Source organism: Passer domesticus, chromosome 3, assembly GCF_036417665.1.
Source record: "Passer domesticus isolate bPasDom1 chromosome 3, bPasDom1.hap1, whole genome shotgun sequence".
NCBI lineage: Eukaryota > Metazoa > Chordata > Aves > Passeriformes > Passeridae > Passer > Passer domesticus.
In genome coordinates this window covers 33666877-33683385 of record NC_087476.1, presented here as the reverse complement: position 1 = coordinate 33683385, position 16509 = coordinate 33666877, and the positions used below count along the sequence as shown (strand labels likewise).

The 16509-nt window shown below is 39.6% G+C and overlaps 1 long non-coding RNA gene across 2 annotated transcripts in view; it reads right to left on the bottom strand.

Moving 5' to 3' along the window:
• The window catches only part of LOC135298002 (uncharacterized), a 28381-nt gene extending 12338 nt beyond the window's left edge, over positions 1-16043 (bottom strand). For both annotated transcript variants that reach the window (XR_010359960.1, XR_010359961.1), the window contains exons 1-2: positions 15623-16043; positions 14427-14514 (exon numbers count right to left, since the gene is read on the bottom strand). This is a non-coding gene — a long non-coding RNA (uncharacterized LOC135298002). The remainder of the gene's footprint in view (positions 1-14426; positions 14515-15622) is intronic.
• Positions 16044-16509: the final 466 nt, after the last annotated feature.

Genomic DNA, 16509 nt, shown 5'->3' with positions numbered 1-16509 from the left:
CCTCCAAAACCACCTAAGCAGACTCTCACACATTAAACCATCACACTGTGCTGCTGTTTGAGAACAGAGCCTCTGAAAGAGAGTTTAAAAGAAAAATTAATCTGGGCTATGAAGGCTGGGCATCTGAGCTTTTCCTTATTTTGCAACAAATTCAAATGATGAGAAAAAAACCCAAAAAACCTAAAACTCTGTAGAACTGAAAGTAACAGCATGAGATACACCAGAAATGATCATTGTAGTCAATATCTGTAGGGAAACCATCCCAGACCCAGCCTCCTGATCGCCAAAAGACACCATGAAGACAACACCAGGAAAATAAGGTCCTGAGACACACCTTTATACAGCTGCATTTGTATCTTTAGCCTATCACATAACTCTTGAAGGGGTTAATATGATATCACCGCAGTCAAACTGGCACCAGATGCCCAAGGAGCACACATTCGCTGCACATCCAGAGAAGCAATGGTTCATTTGTTCTATTTTACCTCCTGCCCTCCCTCTACCCCTGGTGTACACTTTCCCTTCCCTCCCGCATTGGAGTACCACCTTCACCCAGTCTCAACACGTGGTAACAGAAAGCTGCAGACTCTGCACTGAAACACATCTTTCATGGTAAACACAAGCTATTTTCTCCCCTCTCTTCAGCTGTTATACAAACTGACAGGATTTCCTTCTTCCCATAATATCCCACAGAGATTCCCAGAATAGAAAGGATGCCACTGGCATGCCATCTCCTGTAATGTTTGGGACATTTACTGCTAGCAGGTGTGTTCTGAGCTACCTTCTGGGAATATAGTCTGCCACAGAATGAGGTTAGTCCAAGTGTCTTATATCAAACCTGTGTAGCCTTGGGATACCGTCAAGCAACACTGAATATTATGTTTTCCAAAAATCACTGTGTGCTGTAGCACTTGCTAAATCAGTCTCCAGACATACCCCTGAGGAGTAAGACATTTTTTAGCACCTGCCAAGACTAACACCCGCTGGTCAGCCCAGTGGCTGCAGCAGATTGTTTGGCAGAGGACACTAGAGGCAGTTCTGGACGAGCTGCCCTGCAGTCATTTACCCAGGAAAAGAGCAGGGATGGTATGAAAAGGGCAGCTCCACTGTGGGCTGCAGAGCAGGCACCTCTGTGCTGTTACTATTAGAGTAGTTCCACTGCTTCCCTCCATCTGCAATTCTCCTGTGCTGCCCTGACCTTCTCTCCAAGCCATCTGCCTTTGCAGGCTTTGGCACTGGTAAAATGCATATTGTGCATAGGAGCTCATGAGACAAAAACCTGTAAGGAAGCAAATGTGCCCTTTGCCATTCGTTTTTGAACAGCTTTCAATTAATTTTATGTGTTGCTAAGCCTCTGGTAGGAATATAATTGTGGTTAAATGAAACCTCTTACAGGAGTCTCCAGTTAGCTGCATATGCTTGCCTGAATATGGAAGTTTAAGTTATCGTGCTGTCCTTCACATTTTCCAACTCCAGGAAGTGATATATCTTAAATTTTAAGCCAAACTTTAGCTCATATCTGGAATGAGCTAAAAGAATGCAAATTATTTTCAAGCAAGATGATCACCTAAGTTAATTGAGACAAAAAATTGAGCTTTTCTTTTAAAATCTGTTTTATACACTGTTATTTCAGTCTCACTTGTAATAGCCTCATAAAAAAACTTTATCTCAAAAAAATTTACAGAGATTAATTATCTATGCTGTGACCATTTAGTTTCTTTTTTTATTTGATTCTATTACTACTTTTCTGTAATGGCATCAAAGGCAAACATCAAGTTTTCTATTTTATATGGATGATATCCTTTTCCTGTCATACATAAAGACACACCATGAGCCTCCTTTTCCACAGGCTAAACACTCCCACCTCCCTCAACCACCCTTCACAGGACTCATGCTCCAGAACCTTCATTGGCTCCACTGATCTTCTTTGGGAGTGCCCCTGGACTTTACCTTGAAATGTTGATCTAGTGGCTCTAATTTCAATTTGATTTATATCAGAGTCACACTACTGTAAATGCATTGGCTCTTCTGATTTTGGCCCTATCTGAACAGGCATTAAAAGAAAAATAGCTTTGAATTCCTGTTTGCTTTCCCTCAGCCCATCTTACCTCTGCAGATAACAACAATTTTATCACTGTTAATAACGCAAATCCAATACACACAGGAATAAACAATTGGCATGTTATTCTGCTTCATGTATTATTGAAAAAATTGTCAGTCAAATTTCTTGTTAGAGGTTATTTATCGTAAGCAATGGAGGTAATAAGAAGCTTATGGTTTTATTCCATTTCCTCAAGTGGACATTGTAGTTCTATTAGTAGGAAGAGTATTAAATTTTAAATTGGGAATTCAACACAAGTTATAAACTCAATCCTCCATTGTTTTTCACAGCTCAAAATGGATCTAAATTTGTCAACATGATGATTTATTGGTGTTTTATATGCTTCTTGCATGCAGATCTCTAGTTATATAAAGACAGCATACATAATTATTAGAATATATTTGTATATTTATGTATTTGCATTTCTTTGTAAGTATCTGCATTCACGTGATTTGAGATGCATGTCAGAACAAAGTCAGCTGAAATTCTTAGCTTTTTCTCTAGATTTTCTTCTCATCTGAGAATCAATGCAGCTGTTCTACAGTAATACATAACTATATGCATGATAATGTATTAAAATATTATCTATTTACAAAATTAACAAAAATTGGAGACTTTTCACCTCTACAAAAAAAGTAAAAACAGGAAAAGTTCAAACAGCCTGTTTGCTTCTCACCCTGCTTCTTACTTTCATATTTCAGTCTTTGGTCCAGTTTTCCCAACTGGTTTGGGAAACCAGTTTTTCCAAACTGGTTTCCCAGTTTGGAAACTCTTTTTCAGTTTCCAAACTGGGAAACCTTTAGACTGCATTCATGTTCCACGTTTTCAGCAAATATAAAGCTGTCCAACACTTGATTTTTTGATCCCGTCAAAAAGCATTTTATCAGGCTTCAGGGCAGGTGTATTTCTTGTAATTGTTTCTATAAAAGAAACGATGGTTTTTAGGACAGGTTAAGGGGCTGAGTTCCTCAGACCACCAAATGACTTCGCATTTATACCTGTGTTAAGCTATTATGAAGTGAGTGCAAGATGTCATGAGTCATCAACCACTACTTTGGGAGACTGCTGGACTAAAAATCAGAAGACATAAAACAGAACTGGTGGCTGGTACTGTTACTCCATCAACCAGAAGTGTCAGGCAAATGCATCATCCTGCCTCCAAGAGGTAGCAGATAGTTTTTCCTGGTTAAAATAAAGGAGCAGTCACTCCATAACCTGGCTGCACAAAGCCCAAATCATCCTCTAATACAGCATAAATTTCATCTGCTTTTGCCCAAGAATGTTTTGATGCCATGTACTCTTTGAAGGTGTCCATTTTTGTGGACTAGGAGAAAAAGATTTTCAGATAAACAAAACCTTTTCCCTCGTTTATATATTTTTCTTTAAATTGTAATGCAGACACCTGAAGTAAATAAGACATTTGTTAATTTAAAGTCTTTATCCTCACCCTTTACTTGTGCTATCTGATCTATGGCCAAGTCCTGCTCAAGTTGTTGCAGAGATGCTTTCAGTTAAATCCTCAGAATAAAGATTTCATACTGTTGTTTGAAGTGGCTGATGTCACTGTTAACCAACTTCCAGTAAGTGCAGCAAACTATATTTTACTGTATATTACTGTATATAAATATTGCTATATTAAACTGTATATTACAGACTGAGGGGTTTTTTTGTTTTTTATTTTGTTGGGGTTTTTTGGTTTTGGGTTTGGTTTTGGGGTTTTTCACAAAACCTGTTGTCACTCACCTAAAATGAAATAATTTTTTAAAAACCTCCCATAAGGTTAAAAAATGGCATATTCAAGGGGACAAGACTACCCTGTTTGCCGGGCATCCTTCTTCTTTAAAGTATCTAATCAGATGGGTTGTTACTAATAAGCACAATGAGGGAAAAAATTAACTTTAGTTCGTTCTTTAAAGAAATGTCATCATTGATTTAGAGGGACTAATGCAGAAGAATTACCATATACTTTTTTTCTGTATTTCACTGTTTCACACATGCTGAGAACTGTTAAAAAGAGGACACGGGACCCTTCACTACTAATTTTTAGAGGTACTCATGTGTTTTTATGTTTCTTTCTAAATTTTTAATTAAACTTTCAATTTCATTCCTACTGTATCCTCTTATTACAGAATCTGGCAAACAACCGTTTCCAACACACAGTGCCCCTGTATTTGACCCCACTTAAAGTTGAGTAAATCTGAGGATTTGAACCTAGTTCACAGCAATAGATGTAAGAAGAGAAATGGGTTTTGCTATTACTTTTGATCTAGCTGTGATCTAACTTTCTGACTGAACCCCATTTCAGTATAAAATATGACTTTTTCAGCATGTTGAAACAGCATTGTAGTGACTGGAGAGCCATGAAGAGAAGCCACATGTTGGTTAGAGGAAGGCTGTTGGTACAGGACAGGAGGAAAAATTATTATAATGCTTAATTAACATATACTGACACTGCATTAGAAAAGGAGAAACATGCTCTTGTCTCCAAACAAAACTGCAAGCAATAGCACACATTAAAATTGCCAGAGAGCGTGCTTAGAAAACAAAGGTTAAATGCTACCAACTGACATGAATGGAAAAATCACTATTTCAGCTTAAACCTCTTTTGGGGGATCAGATGGATGTTTCTGGCTTCAGTGGGCCCAGGTGGAGATGCCCCACAGTACACCCCAGGGGCTGCCTACCACAGCCCAAGCTGTCCAGAGCTCCCTCCCACACTGCTCAGGATGCTGCTGATGCTGATGCTGCTCTTGCTCAGGTTGTTCTGGTGCTGCTGCAGAGTCTCATAGCTCTGGGTTAGTGCAGACAGATGACAGGCAGCCTGATCACCACCTCACTTTTATATACAGTGAGTTCCCCACTTTTTTTGAGCTCACCGGAATATGGCTGCACACAGAGTTACAGAAATGGCTAAGAAAAGACTGTGCCCTAAGGTTTTACTGATCATCAGAGGAGAAATACATCTCCACAGGATCATCAAGTTAATCTTAAAATAGGGAGAGTTAGTCACCCTGGAAAAGCTGCTTTCATTCAGCATGCTGTTAGACACTGTGCCAAAGTTCTGCCATCTGCAGGAGGCCATGACCTATTTCCAGCTACAGCTGGAATAAAATCAACCCTAGTAACAAGATTTTACTTTAAAGCAAGATGCAAAAACCTATATGCCTTTGTGTCCAGATTTTTTACTGCTCATCTTTCTAAAAAGCAGCTTATTCAGTTATTTTCTTGTCCCTCCAGCAGCAAGAATGCAATGTGTCCTCTAGAAAACTATCTTTCAGTTTAAAACTGCAGTACACTTTTATCATATGTTCTGAAAAATTATTAAGTCAGTAATGTTTTCTTTGCTACCTTTATTTAATTTCATACAAATCAAAATGCTGTAGTCAGAGGCTGATGTATATCATTAGTTGTTAATTACCTCACTATGTATTGTGCAAAAACATTGTTTAACATGTATGCATTGAGTTATTTCAATAGATGTTCACTGGGTATAGTCTAATTTACTACAGCTTTCACATGTAAAATTGTTCTAACTCTTGTGGGAACAAAAACTGTAGAAGACAGTATCTTTAAATGTGTGTGGCAACAATTCAGGGGTTGGCTGCACACATTTTATAGCTGATAACCAACAGTTTTTTAGCTTGAGGACTCATGAAAATCTGTAGGTGAAGCAATTTTGCTAGACATAAAAATTCAACAGTTGTTTTACTATAGCAAATTTTATTCTATAATTAAGGTAGAGTGAGATCCTGGAGTAGTAAGGTGAACATACATCAGTGTTCAAAACAGAAGAGGTTGTTTTATGGCTTTTGCAAATAGTAAACATCCTTGCATCAAATAATTATTTGTTATATTTAATAAATCTTGGCTTTAGGAACTTTTCATGTCTACTTAAATTTTTCTCTGTTCCTTTTGTTCTATTATTATCAGGTGAACTGAACTGTATGGAGCTGCATGAATGAAAACAGCTAAAACAAACAAAAGTTGATAAGAGTCCATAAAGGTTATTCCAATGGAAAATTTTCATCTATTTAAAAATACCGAGATCCCTTTCATAGCTGAATAACACTCGGAAATATAACCAGTTGCTAATCACCCCTTTGAATGGGGGGCTGTTACTAAAGGAAAAGGCAGAGAAAAGGAAAACATTTCTTGTGCTGTGTTTGGCATTTCTTGGGCCAGGCCATGTTTTCATTTAGGGATGGACATTTTTTTTTCATGAGGGTAAGATCACAGAAAACAGAAGCTCCAAAACATGAATTCTAGAGTCAAGGATGAGAAAGTCTTTATTACGGTAACTTATTTATTTTGTTGTTGGTAAATACCACTATGCTGGGTATAAGACAGTGCAGAAGAATGACCTTGCTGTTATCTGCCAAAGCAGCTTGATTTCAGATCCAAAATTGCAAAGAACTGAACCAATCTCTACTATGGAAACTATATATCATGAAAACACTTTTTTTTTTGGCAATAGCATGTGACAAAGTAATATTACATGATAGTAACTGATCATGAACAAGAGGCAAGTTCCTTTTGATTACAGAGCAATAAGCCAAAGGAAGAAATCTTAAAGACTCAGGCAAAGCTGAAGTCAATACATGACTGAAAACAGCTTGTTCAAAGGCACTGCAATGGATGCAGTGTAATTTTCACTAGTGTAATTCTAAAAACCTTATTTTCATAGTCATCATTTAACCTTAGTATTTATTGGTTGTATTTCACCAAACACCATCTAGGACCTTCTGTCTTAGATTTAATAAGTTAGGGACACTATCCAAAACCTGATGGAGCTCAACTAGATCTGAAAGGTGAGTTTAAAAACAGAGGACATGAAGATGTGTGTGACTGAAACTGAAATCAGACAGCCTACAAGACAGAGATGGGCTGGGCTCTCTACCTGCTTCTCTCCTTTGGCCCCATAAGGGAGCGGGGTCTAGCACAACTGGCAGGTGCATGGCCTAAGGCACTCATGGCTCCAACCCATTTCTGGGTGCTAAATCAGACACCTCCAGATACTTTGCATCTGGCCTACTTTTTGGCAGCTCTACCAAACCAGTTCTTTCCTTTATTTGTCACATGGCAAGTTTCTTTATGTGAGTTCAGTTCCAATTCAAACAGGAACAAGTTTCAGTGTTCAGACTCTTACATTGTCAGACTCTCAGGGACAGATGAATGAGCCAAAAAATGATCAAAAAAAGTGTAGGATATTGAAAACAGCATGAGATCCAGACAGTTTTGTAAGTGATCCCATGTGGTTAAGCGTATCACATACATGTTCCTATGCTGAAAGGAAATTTCTACTTCAAAGAAAATTTTGCAGAAATGCTTTGTTCAGGACATGGATGTGATAAAACTATTTTAACACTCTCATCCAGCTCAGTAGACTTGCTTTTCATTGCAAACTATTTCTTTAACATTGAAAGTTATTTTTCTCTTTTATTTGCAGTACAGAAGAGCAGTTCTGTGGCTTTCCTGAACTATATGAATGCGTTGAGTCATTTCTGACTCTGATGAAGTATGAAGGTAATATGTGAAGAAGCAGCGCACTGAATAGAAATTCATCCTTGCTATGAATGATTCATGAAGATTCTCTTCTAGAATAAAAGTATGAAGCTACTTTAAAGCCTCTTCTTAATACTAGAGTAAGTTTAAACATTTTTAAAGGCATCTTTCATATTTTCTTTCATTATTACTAGTCAAGATATTAATTCTCCCCCTTTTGAAAGTTATTATATGTCATTATGGATAAAGCATAATGGTTTTTTTTCTCTCCAGCGTTCTCAGATAAAGTATAATCCAAAACTAAAGAAAATCAGTTATTTTCTTTCCAGCAGAAAATGGATAGCAACAAAAAAATCACACTGATATGTGGGTCATGAATGAAGTAATTTTCAACAAATTTATTTCCTTCCAGATAATATAAAACTCACACCCAGAAAAAAGCTAATACAAGATCCAAAGACTCTCAGTTTCTGTATTTTTTGACATTATATCCAAAAATAGTTTAAGATTATCTCAGATGTCAGTACAAATAAACACTGATCTGTTACTTTTAGCCTTTTCCACTCCCTGTCTTTGCCATGCTGATTAATTAAAAAAATCCAACAAAAATATCTGCAGCTCGCAGATGCAGAGTAACGAGGACAATTTAAAAATGTGATCAGACTTTATGTTTCCAGACACAGAGAAATCACCAGCATGTTCCCTGACACAGACAACATGAAGATTAATATTAGGAGAAAATAAATAGGCCAGAACAAGTGGTTTTCCAGCTCCCTGCAACAACTGAAAGTGGGGATTAGGAAAACCTCTTGAGATGTTCCAGCCATTAAGAGATGTTGTCCCTGATCTTAGGTGCTCTCAGCCAGCTCTTTTCCATGCAAAAACCTACCCATTCTGCTGGTCCCAATACTCACGTTAACTATTTGCTATTTCAATTCATGATCCAGGTGAAGCCCTCTGGAAATTTCCTTCTTTAGGGTTAACAGTTGCAACAAGCCCCTGCTCTAAATATTCACAATATGAAATTATGAGTAGGATTCTCCTATCAAATACATCCTTCCTCACACAGATATTTCTGAATAAGTCATTCATCCTATATTGGTAGCAAACATACGGCTAAATGTATTCCAAATCCAAAAAAAAAGAAGGCTCAAGCAAGAAATGTGAGGGAAGCCCTGCTGTGAGCCAGTGCAACACATAAGGCATTGCTGCTTGACTGAACAAGTCCCACTGGCCCACTGAGGCTCCCCTGCAGCACAGAGACCTGGAAAACCCCATGAGTTATGTCACATTAGGCTCAACCTTCTGCCAGATCTCAAAAATTCCACCCCTTTTGAGACGAGGGTTGCTAGCACAACTGGGGCAAGCATGTAACTACTCAGAGCGCAGTGGGTGACATCAGGTCAGAAATATTCTTCGTCTTGTTACCCTGACCCAAAAATAATTAAGCTTTCTGTTTCTGGCAGAAATAAGTCTCTATAGCCTCGAGGGTTCAATGTCTGTCTAGGTCAGCTTCTGCCAGGGCAGCCCGGACTGTGCTGCGAGGCAGAGCAGTGATAACAGCAGGAGGGAGTGGGGGCTTTTGTCTGGGACCAGCCTGACATTAACATTCACATCAAATGGCAGTGGGCAAGGCAGTCCTCATCTGAGATAACAGGCTTTTTCCAGTGATTGCACCTTGTCACTTAGAAGCACTTCAATCCCAGAGTTTGCTGCCACAGGCTGTCATGTCATATATTCCCTTCCCTGGGCTCTATTTTGTAAGAAATAGTTAATGTCTACTTCTTCTACCAGCAGGCTGCTCCAGAACCTCACCATGATGGTGAGAAAATTGCTTGTCTTCCACGTTAAATTTATTCATTATTAGTTTATAACCATTTCCTCCTGAGCCAATATTGTCCTTCAGCTTAACCAGCTCTTTTTCCTTCCTGATGTTTATCCTCCTAATGTGTTTACACAGGACAGATGTATCTCCTGTTAGCCTTTGAGGCAAGCTTTGGCACTCATGGGATTAACCAAAGCACTTCTCCTCCCACCCAGCACTCAGCTTTGTCAAAGACTTGTCTATTTGCTGTTCTGTATCTCCTGTTCTTAAGGCAGGTAGTGCCATCCCTGTCTTGACAGAATTATTGCAGTCTGGATACTAGCTCACCTTCATCTGATTCAATCTTCTTTTAATTCTCCCAAAATACAGGTATTCTACTATAGGGATGAATTAGTTTGGGAAATCAGTGCATGGTACTGAGATGGTACATGCACATCACTGCATGAAACCTAGAGCCCAGAAATTCATGTCCGTATGTGTGGCACCCCAGGAAAAGCAGAAACCGAGAATCTTTGGATAATAATTTCGTAGTCTTGAAGTTTCCTTGTTTCTCCTAATACTCTTCAGGTTTATGTGTAGCCTTTAGTGTCTGAATAACTCGCCAGTGTGACAAAAAGAATAAATAATCATGGGTCTTTTTATCTGGCGAAGAAATGTTGCGACATATTGAATGCATTTTCACACTACATATTTTTTTCGCTTTATCCATATTTCCCTTTGTTTTCATCCCACATACTCTGGGGTTTCAAATTCAGCCTCCTTCTTTCAAACATAAAATCACCTCTACTTACTGGGATTCTGGTTTCTGTCTGAACTGAGCCTGTAGAGTTCAACAAATGGAGTAATTTTCAGCTCTGCAAATCTCCTTCTCCCACTCCTAGTCACAGGACATGGGACCTGCCAGGATTTCAGCTCCAAACTGGCTTATTCTGTCTGGCTTGGTAAAACAGTGAGGACATATCGGGTGAGACTACTCCTGCTCTTGCTATCTAGACTTCTTTCTGTGTCTCCCTTGGAAAGCTTGGTTGTCAGGCAGGATAGCAGCTGTGCTTTGCCTGCATTGTTTGGCATTCACCTTTGCCACAGTTTTGCTGCCACTGTTTGTCCAAAGGAAAGGTAAAGCAATGTTAACATTCTGTCTGGAAGAATAAAAATAGGGAATGAAATGCCTGGGTTTGTTGAGAGATGCTTCAGAAAACATTTGCCTGTTACTTGTGATGCTTCACCAGAATTCCTTTATAATCTCCACAGCTGAAGCATTTCAATGTCAGAAGACCCAGAAAAGTGCCAAACTGAGGCACATCTTCCTTCTTTCCTGCTCACTGTGGTTACAGGAACTTCAGCCCTTTCATTAGCTGTTTAATTGTCCTGCAAAGGCCTTGAGTCAATATTTTTATTTCCTGATTTTACCTGCCAGTGGTGAACAATCTGCTCCTCTTTTCAGAACTTCTAGCTAAATTTAACAGGCGGGACAAGGAGGAGCACTCCCATGCCTGCTGGATTGGAAAATTGTAAGTATATTTAACAATTTTAGGTATGCATGAAGACCTTGAAAACAACCACTTTATTCTGAATAGGACTACTGTCCTGGAAAGAAATTTTATGTTGTGAAGTAAAAAGGTTTGGATTATATTGAAAATCTGTAAGGACAAGAATGCTGCAGCTCCATGGATAGACTAAAAGACTACAATTAATTTGGTGAGGTATTAAAATGAATAGCGGGAGGGTATCTTTTATTTTGTAGATTCTGTAGTGTGAAATAAAATTGGTTCTCAGCTGCTGGTCAATGACAACTGGAGTTAAGTGAGGAGGGTTTTAATTCTATCTTTCATTCTTTTTCATATAACCCACAAAAAGTTGATCTGAACTAGGGACTCATCCAAAAAATCCTTTCACAAGTCCCATCAACTCCTATGAGGGTGAAGAGATCTCCATTTAGGATGATCATCCCTCAAAATTTCATAATACAAAAAGTACAATGCAGCAGAGCAATATCAAAACTATCACGCACTTCATGTGATGTCCAGGAAATATCCACCCATTTGCATTTGGACTATCCAACAGGATCTATGAAAAGGCAAGCTTGACATCCTGTCTGGAACAATATATTTTAGGTAGTGTTAGTTTCATTTGATACAAAACCAAAACAAACTTCAGAACTTTTCCTTAAACCTCATAGTCCAAAAATTAAGTGGGGAACAAATTTTTGGGAGAGGGTTGTTGACATTGTTATTAGTGCAGAATGGGAAAGAAAAAATGCTAGAATATCCTGATTCAACAGTCCTATCAAAAAAATCAGGGTTTTTTTAGTTTTGGGGGTTTTTTTTGGAAACTGAGCCTTTTAAAAATACTGCAGAAAACAGCTGGATTTATACTCAAAGAAAAAAAGAAAAGGTGATTTACTGTATCTTTGTTTTGGAGGGTTTAGAGGAATTCAATGGGCAAGCTCTGTGATTCCATAAGGAGAAGCCAGTCTGACCAATTCTGAATTAAACCCAACAAAAATGGGGGCTGTACATCTTAGTAAGACAGCCATTGTATAAAAATACATGTGAGATTGGTTTCCTTTGATATACCTCCAATTCCAGCAATCCAAATTTTTTATTGTTGTTATTTCAAAAATCCCAGCTGCACAGTGATTTCAGGAAAAGGGGAACAGACACAGCAGAAACAGGTAAGTCTGAATCCTTTGCCTCTTTAAATCTTGTCCGTGGTGTGTCAGCACCGCCTCACTGTACTGCTACACAGATTTATATTTTATGGAACTGCTGGAAGCTCCTTTCTATAATCCAAGAAAGACAGAAGGGATTCTGCTGACCCTCAAATATGCCAGTAGTGGACAAAATCTGGAACTTGGATGTTCAGATGTGGAAATGTGTTCTAAGGGACTGAACCCTGCACTGGATTGGAGTACAAATACTGCTTGAGGAGTGCTTGTCTGACTGCTGTTTGCCACTGAGCCAGGAAAAACACTATCAGAAAATTACAAAACTGATGAACATGCTCCTACTTTTTTTTTTTTTAACATATAAAAGAAAAGCTGCCTTACCCAGCCACATCTGTTTCTTTGATTTAACTCCTGCTCATTCCTGTCAGCAATGGATGAGTGGCTTGGCAAGTGCATTGCAGCCCACTTCACTGAAGAGAAGGAATTCCTAGTGAAATAAACCCCTTTATCAGACTTTGATACTAGCACATTTAGTGAATTAGTTTAAAAATCTCTCCTCCTCTTCAGTCGCTGTACTCTGGCATGGAGCACAAACCTTTCATTAAGGGACCTGTTTTTTCACAAATTCATTGAAGAGGCGACATCTCTCTCCAGTCAGCCTAGCTGCACTCACAGCAGGACTGTGACTATTCATGAGGTTCTTGCAGAGGAGTAGCAGATATATCCTGCTGATTTGTAATGTAATTCTAGTGCAAGAGGTAAGGCTGCAATGTAACCCAGAGGCAGAGAGAAAATGAGAGTTTCAAAACAAGACACTATTAACTTGGAGCAAAAAACCATAGCTAAAAGTAGAATAACTGTACACAGAGTGCAGTTATGGGTTTTAAGGAGAGATTAAACAGATCACAAGAGCAGTTTATAAACTTTGCTTTTATCCAGTTCTCATGACCTGTGTATATTAGTCCATCAGCTAATGGCTAAAGGTATGCAGCATCTTTCACAACATTTTGATGCTAAATTGACTGTTACCAAAAAACCTCTAACACCCAAATTGCTGTCTGCATGTTAAATTTTAACACACACTTCAGAGAGTTACTATTTGAACACACGCTTCATTTTCAAGAATACACCTACAGCATCAAGTACAGGGCAGTGGGAGGATTAAAACAAAAGTGGCTGTGATCAATATCTCAGGAAATGCTCAGCCAAACCCTCTCCTGATGAGCCAGCAGCCAGGCCCCACTGCTCTGTGCTCAGCCACCAGAACTGTGCTGGACTGTGAGAAAATAAAGCATGCAAAAATAGGGCAGGCAATTATCATAAATTCACACTGGTACAGGCTAACGAGAGTACCATCCTATCTGAACACTAGGGGGAATTCAGTTTTGGAAGCAGAAACAGGGAATCCCACAAATATGCCTATAAATATGATGTGGGTCGGGGAACTGGTTTAAACACACTTTATGGCTTGAGGTGTCATCCAGTCAGATATCAAAAACAAATGGCAAATAGCAGGCCCCTGAGCTTGAAAAATGTAAGACTTGTGAAGCATTGAGATCTTCAAAATGGGATTTATACAGAATTTGAATGACATGCAGGCCTTGAGCCAGAGTTTCTGTGTAAAAACATCCTATGTTCCTCAAAAGCTAACACTAATACTCAAAACCAAACTCCTGTGGAACAATCTCCGGCAAAGGAAAATTCCAAAAGATAGATAAATAGCTAGATAGATAGACAGACAGAAAGGAACAGCCAACTAAACACTGGAGTTGATCACATCAAGACTTGAGTTTAAAACATCCTTTCCTGGCATTCCACTCCTTAGTCACCCTTTCCTTTTATTCCCTGATTAAATTCTTCCTTCCCCTTCTTGTCACCAGCACTCACTGATGTGGAAGATCAGACAAAATACAGGGCACCGGACCTTCAGCATTACACAGCCCTTCAAATTTCCTTTTTTTCCTTGAATCATGGAGTTCTGTCTTCCCCTCTGTTCTGCCACTGAGGATCGAACCCTGGCATCCCTCTGCTCTTTTATCTTGAGTCCACCTTTTTTTCAGTCCTTCTTTTAGAAAGTGCTTTCTCCCACTGGCAACTCATCCTCTTTGTCTGCCTTGCAGTTCATTTAAAACACCCTTCCTTTTATTCAAATGCTTTCTTTGCCTTCAAATTTCTCTTTAAACCCGGGAATGCTGCCTATCTGCAGCTCCTCACTGGTGATTATCTGAAGTATACTTACAGTATAAACTTTCTGGCAGTAGACAGCATGCAGATATACACAGCAGTACAAATAAATTATGTAGAAAAACAGGTCCAATGCAAAGTCTTACCTTTTTCCTGGTTTTGTAAACCAAGGGATACTTTGAGTCTTCATTGTGCTGCTACTCTCTTTCTGGTTTAAATTATCCAAGGGCATTACTGAAAATGAAGAAAGTTAAGCCTTAACAGAGGAGAAATTTTACTTTAATATATCATTTCATCAGGTCATTGCTGGAACTAGCATCCTGTTCCAAGAAACCTCATCTTCATATTCTAACAACTTACTCCACAAATTCACTGATTTTTCAAGCTCATGTTAGAATCATATTTTTCCAAGTACCCACCCACTGATACTCTCCTCCTTGGCACTTTTCTTTTCTCCCCTAATATAAAAAAATATTGACAGCCAGACTCTAGGTCTGTGGTTGTCAAGGGATTTGGAAAGCTCTCAGTGAGGATGTTCTGAAAATCTTATTTTTATTAATGAATTGATGCTAGCAACTACTTCTAGGATGCTGTCCATTAAAAATTGCACAGATTCTAGTTTTCTTGAACATAGCAGGAATCAAGGAGAAGGTAATCACTATTTTCAGTTACTGGTCTCCCTCCAACTTGCATGTTGCTCTGAGAGTTTTCTTTCTCTCTCACACAGATACCAGGTTTTCTAGTTGCTTCCAACTCTCTGTTTCCTGTCTGTCTCTGTTATTAACACATGCACACACTATTTTTCATTTCCAGACAAAGGAGATATTTAGATTAAATATTAGGCAGAAATTCTTTGTTGTGAGGGTGGTAAGGCACTGGAAAAGGTTAGCCAGAGAAGCTGTGGATGCCTCATTCTGGTGAGTGTTCAGGGCCAGGTTGGACAAGACTTTGAGCAACCTAGTCTAGTAAAAGCTGCCCCTGTCCGTGGCAGGGGTTGGAACCAGATGATCTTTAAAGTCCCTTCCAACCCAATCCACTTTATAATTCCATGACTCTGTGACTCTCCAGCTGTGCTCCTTGTTGTCCTGTGCTCATTTTTACCTTTGCCCAGGGACATGGCTGACGCCTGAGTGAGCAGAGCAGCTCAGCAGGCAGCAGTCTGTATTTCCAGAGCTGGCAGTGACTCATGTGTGATGCTGGCTGACACCCATGCCGTCTGCATGGATGCTGCCATGGGTCGTTACACAGCAATAAACCACAATGTCTTGTTCAAAACCTGTCTCATTTTATCTGGATCCCCCCTGACTTTGCTGGCACTGATCCATACCTGGTGTTTACTGACCTTTTAGAGGAGCACTCTTGGCTGTAGGAATAAAAATAATTTCTTGTGGAGGTTGTGCACAGACAAAGAAGTTGTAGGGTGTGTGCTCGGCCCCATGCACAGCAGCCTCACGCCCAGCTGCAGGCCTTGGGCCAGGACCAGAAAGACTGTCCAGCACTTTTCTTGCTGGAGCTCTTGCCTTTTTTTTGAGTGATGACCCCACCCCAAACATCTAGGTGCTGATAATACACTTTCTGGTCCCACATGGCAATGTGCAATGTCTGCTCAGCTTTCAAGCAATAGTGCTTCCAAGCTGAGCCTGTGCTATGAGACAGAGGCAATCCTACAGTATTCCCTGCAGTCCTGTCCCAAAAACTCCTGCTGAGGGTGTCCATAGGGCCACAGTGAGCCTTCCCCTGCTGCTCTCTGTCTCAGGGGAAGCAGTGGGGCACACCAGAGGAAGCTGCTCATGGTACTTACAGAGCTAGACCAAGCCCAGTTTGCCTGAGTAGGTGCAGAAAGTGCCCCTGTGTACACACAGCCCCTGAGAATCCCCCTGGGGCCTTTGAAGACATGTTGGGTGCTGCAATAAAGGAAAACTAGAACAAATTTTCTGAGCCACCAGGCTGTTACAGTGTTTGTTGGGCAGAATAATTTAGAAGCCAAGTAGTCAAAATCCCATAGGAAGGGAAAATGTGATTTTCCAAACCCCAAAGTTTGGGGGTTTTCATCCCTCAGGTTAGGAAGGTTTTGTGGTGCTGACAGAGGAGAAGGCTTTGGCTTCACTGGGCATCTTCCTCAAGCTGGCTCAGATGAAAAGTGAAAAGTTGAGGGATCTCAACTCAGTCAATATATTTGCACCATTGTTGTTTTTCTTTTAATGTGATTGTGGCGTGCTGTTTATGTAC